Below are 5,068 nucleotides of genomic sequence, written 5' to 3' on the forward strand. Positions count from 1 at the left end.
GCCCCCAAAACTTGGGGTTTCCACCCGGCGCCCAAATTTGGGGTTTCCACAAAATTTGGGGTTTCTACCCGGCGCCAAAAATTTGGGGTTTCCATGCGGCGCCCAGAATTTGGGGTTTCCATGCGTCGCCCAAATATGGGGTTTCTATGCGGCGCCCAAAATTTGGGGTTTCCATGCGGCGCCCAAAACTTGGGGTTTCTACCTGGCGGCCAAATTTGGGGTTTCCATGCGGCGCCAAAATTTGGGGTTTCTATGCGGCGCCAAAAATTTGGGGTTTCCATGCGGCGCACAAAATTTGGGGTTTCCAGCCGACACCCAAAATTTGGGGTTTCCAGCCGACGCCCAAATTTGGGGTTTCCATGCGGTGCCCAAAATTTGGGGTTTCCATGTGGCACCCAAAATTTGGGGTTTCCACCCGGCTCCCAAAATTTGGGGTTGTGACCCGGCCCCCAAAATTTGGGGTTCCATGCGGCGCCCAAAATTTGGGGTTTCGATGCGGTACCCAAAATTTGGGGTTTCCACCCGGCGCCCAAATTTGGGGTTTCCATGCGACGCCCAAAATTTCGGGCTTCCACCTGGCGACCAAAATTTGGGGTTTCCATGCGGCGCCCAAAATTTGAGGTTTCCATGCGACGCCCAAATTTGGGGTTTCTATGCGGCGACCAAAATTTGGGGTTTCCATGCGGCACCCAAAATTTGGGGTTTCCAACCGGCGCCCAAATTTGGGCTTTCCATGCGACGCCCAAAATTTCGGGTTTCCACCTGGCGACCAAAATTTGGGGTTTCCATGCGGCGCCCAAAATTTGGGGTTTCCATGCAGTGCCCAGATTTGGGGTTTCCATGCGGCGCCCAAAATTTGGGGTTTTCATGCGGCGCCCAAAATTCGGGGTTTCCACCAGGCGCCCAAATTTGGGGTTTCCATGCGGCGCCCAAAATTTGGAGTTTCCATGTGGCGCCCAAAATTTGGGGTTTCCACCCGACGCCCAAATTTTGGGGTTTCCACGCGGCACCCAAAATTTGGGGTTTCCACTGGGCGCCCAAAATTTGGGGTTTCCATGCGGCGCCCAAAATTTGGGGTTTCCACCAGGCACCCAAATTTGGGGTTTCCATGCGGCGCCCAAAATTTGGGGCTTCCATGTCTCGCCAAAAATTTGGGGTTTCCACCCGGCGCCCAAAATTTGGGCTTTCCATGCAGTGCCCAAAATTTGGGGTTTCCATGCGGCGCCCAAAATTTGGGGTTTCCATGCGGCGCCCAAAATTTGGGGTTTCCATGCGGCGCCCAAAATTTGGGGTTTCCATGCGGCGCCCAAATTTGGGGTTTCCATGCGGCGCCCAAAATTTGGGGTTTCCACCCGGCACCCAAATTTGTGGTTTCCATGCGACGCCCAAAATTTGGGGTTTCCACCCGGCGCCCAAATTTGGGGTTTCCATGCGGCGCCCAGAATTTGGATTTTCCACACGGCGTCCAAAATTTGGGGTTTCCATGCGGCGTCCAGAATTTGGGGTTTCCACCCGGCGCCCAAATTTGGGGTTTCCATGCGGGGCCCAAAATTTGGGGTTTCCACCCGACGCCCAAATTTCGGGTTTCCATGCGGTGCCCAAAATTTTGGGTTTCCATGCGGCACCCAAAATTTGGCGTTTCCATGCGGCGCCCAAAATTTGGGGTTTCCACCCGGCGCCCAAAATTTGGGGTTTCCATGCGGCGTCCAGAAATTTGGGGTTTCCACCGGCGCCCAAATTTGGGGTTTCCATGCGGCGCCCAAAATTTGGGGTTTCCATGCGGCACCCAAAATTTGGGGTTTCCATGCAGCGCCCAAAATTTGGGGTTTCCATGCGGCGCCCAAAACTTGGGGTTTCCACCCGGTGCCCAAATTTGGGGTTTCCACAAAATTTGGGGTTTCTACCCAGCGCCCAAAATTTGGGGTTTCCATGCGGCGCCCAAAATTTGGGGTTTCCACCCGGTGCCCAAAATTTTGGATTTCTATGCGGCGTCCAAAATTTGGGGTTTCCACCCGGCGCCCAAATTTGGGGTTTCCACCCGGCGACCATAATTTGGGGTTTCCACCCGGCGACCATAATTTGGGGTTTCCATGCGGCGCCCAAAATTTGGGGTTTCCATGCGGCGCCCAAATTTGGGGTTTCTATGCGGCGCCCAAAATTTGGGGTTTCCATGCGGCACCCAAAATTTGGGGTTTCCACCCGGCGCCCAAATTTGGGGTTTCCATGCGGCACCCAAAATTTGGGGTTTCCATGTGGCGCCCAAAATTTGGGGTTTCCACCCGGCGCCCAAAATTTGGGGTTTCCATGCGGCACCCAAAATTTGGGGTTTCCATCGGGCGCCCAAATTTTGGGGTTTCCGTACAGTGCCCAAAATTTGGGGTTTCCACCCGGCACCCCAATTTGGGGTTTCCATGCGGCGCCCAAAATTTGGGGTTTCCATGCGGCGCCTAAAATTTGGGGCTTCCATGTCTCGCCAAAAATTTGGGGTTTCCACCCGGCACCCAATATTTGGGGTTTCCATGCGGCGCCCAAAATTTGGGGTTTCCACCCGGCGCCCAAATTTGGGGTTTCCATGCAGCGCGCAAAATTTGGGGTTTCCACCCGTCGCCCAAAATTTGGGGTTTCCACACGGCACCCAAAATTTGGGGTTTCCATGCACTGCCCAAATTTGAGGTTTCCATGCGGCGCCGAAAATTTGGGGTTCCATGCGCCGCCCAATATTTGGGGTTTCCACCCGTCGCCCAAATTTGGTGTTTCCATGCGGTGCCCAAAATTTGGGGTTTCAATGCGGTGCCCAAAATTTGGGGTTTCCACTCGGTGCCCAAATTTGGGGTTTCCACGCGGCGCCCAAAATTTGGGGTTTCCATGCGGCGCCCAAAATTTGGGGTTTCCATGTGGCACCCAAAATTTGGGGTTTCCACCCGACGCCCAAATTTGCGATTTCCATGCGGCACCCAAAATTTGGGGTTTCCATGTGGCGCCCAAAATTTGGGGTTTCCACCCGGCGCCCAAAATTTGGAGTTTCCATGCGGCACCCGAAATTTGGGGTTTCCATCGGGCGCCCAAATTTTGGGGTTTCCGTACAGTGCCCAAAATTTGGGGTTTCCACCCGGCACCCCAATTTGGGGTTTCCATGCGGCGCCCAAAATTTGGGGTTTCCATGCGGCGCCTAGAATTTGGGGCTTCCATGTCTCGCCAAAAATTTGGGGTTTCCACCCGGCACCCAATATTTGGGGTTTCCATGCGGCGCCAAAATTTGGGGTTTCCACCCGGCGCCCAAATTTGGGGTTTCCATGCAGCGCGCCAAAATTTGGGGTTTCCACCCGTCGCCCAAAATTTGGGGTTTCCACCCGGCACCCAAATTTGGGGTTTCCATGCAGCGCCCAAATTTGGGGTTTCCATGCGGCGCCCAAAATTTGGGGTTTCCATGCGCCGCCCAATATTTGGGGTTTCCACCCGGCGCCCAAATTTGGTGTTTCCATGCGGTGCCCAAAATTTGGGGTTTCCATGCGGCGCCCAAAATTTGGGGTTTCCACTCGGTGCCCAAATTTGGGGTTTCCACGCGGCGCCCAAAATTTGGGGTTTCCATGCGGCACCCAAAATTTGGGGTTTCCATGCAGCGCCCAATATTTGGGGTTTCCACCCAGTGCCCAAATTTGGGGTTTCCATGCGGCGCCCAAAATTTGGGGTTTCCATGCGGCGCCCAAATTTGGGGTTTCTATGCGGCGCCCAAAATTTGGGGTTTCCATGCGGCGCCCAAAATTTGGGGTTTCCACTTGGCGCCCAGAACTTGGGGCTTCCATGTCTCGCCAAAAATTTGGGGTTTCCACGCGGCGCCCAAACTTTGGGGTTTCCATGCGGCGCCCAAAATTTGGGGTTTCCACCCGGCGCCCAAATTTGGGATTTCCATGTGGCGCCCAAAATTTTTGGTTTCCACCAGTCCTGCAAAATTTGGGGTTTCCACCCGGCGCCCAAAATTTGGGGTTTCCATGTGGCGCCCAAATTTGGTGTTCCCACCCGGCGCCCAATATTTGGGGTTTCCACTCGATGCCCAAAAGAGTACCTAAAGGTCCTCTCCTTAACAGTCGAGCCTGCTTACGCATCCTTAACAATCGAGCACCTAAAGGTCCTCTCCTTATCAGTCGAGCCTGCTTACGCATCCTTATGGTCGAGCCTGCTTACGCATCCTTATGGTCGAGCCTGCTTACGCATCCTTATGGTTGAGCCTGCTTATGCATCCTTAACAGTCGAGCCTGCTTACGCATCCTGTTAGTCGAGTCACTTAACGTCCCTCTCCTCTCCTGTTCGTCGAGCAATAGGCGGGTCATGGATGTGGGCCGTAAATAACCGGCGGGTCATGGATGCTGGGTCATCGAGCAATTACAGGCTAACTAAGTTACGGCGCCAAAAATTTGGGGTTTCCACCCGGCGCCCAAAATTTGGGGTTTCCACCCGGCGCCCAAATTTGGGGTTTCCATATGGAGCCCAAAATTTTGGGTTTCCAACCGTTGCCCAAAATTTGGGGTTTCCATGCGGCGCCCAAAATTTGGGGTTTCCACCCAGTGCCCAAATTTGGGGTTTCAATGCGACGCCCAAAATTTGGGGTTTCCACCCGGCGACCAAAATTTGGGGTTTCCGTTGCGGCGCCAAAAAACTTGGGGTTTCCACCCACCGCCCAAATTTGGGGTTTCCATGCGGCGCCCAAAATTTGGGGTTTCCACCCGGCGCCGCAAATTTGGGGTTTCCATGCGACGCCCAAAATTTGGAGTTTCCACCCGGCACCCAAATTTGGGGTTTCCATGCAACGCCCAAAATTTGGGGTTTCCACCTGGCGACCAAAATTTGGGGTTTCCATGCGTCACCCAAATTTGCGGTTTCCACCAGGCGCCCAAAATTTGGGGTTTCCACCTAACGCCCAAAATTTGGGGTTTCCACCCGGCACCCAAAATTTGGGGTTTTCATGCGGCCCCCAAAACTTGGGTTTTCCACCTGGTGCCCAAATTTGGGGTTTCCACAAAATTTGGGTTTTCTAGCCAGCGCCAAAAATATGGGGTTTCCATGCGGCGCC

The sequence above is a fragment of the Pinus tabuliformis genome, chromosome 2_2 (genome assembly GCF_031772625.1).
Source record: "Pinus tabuliformis cultivar Carrire ecotype Pingquan chromosome 2_2, CPIR1, whole genome shotgun sequence".
Classification (NCBI taxonomy): domain Eukaryota; kingdom Viridiplantae; phylum Streptophyta; class Pinopsida; order Pinales; family Pinaceae; genus Pinus; species Pinus tabuliformis.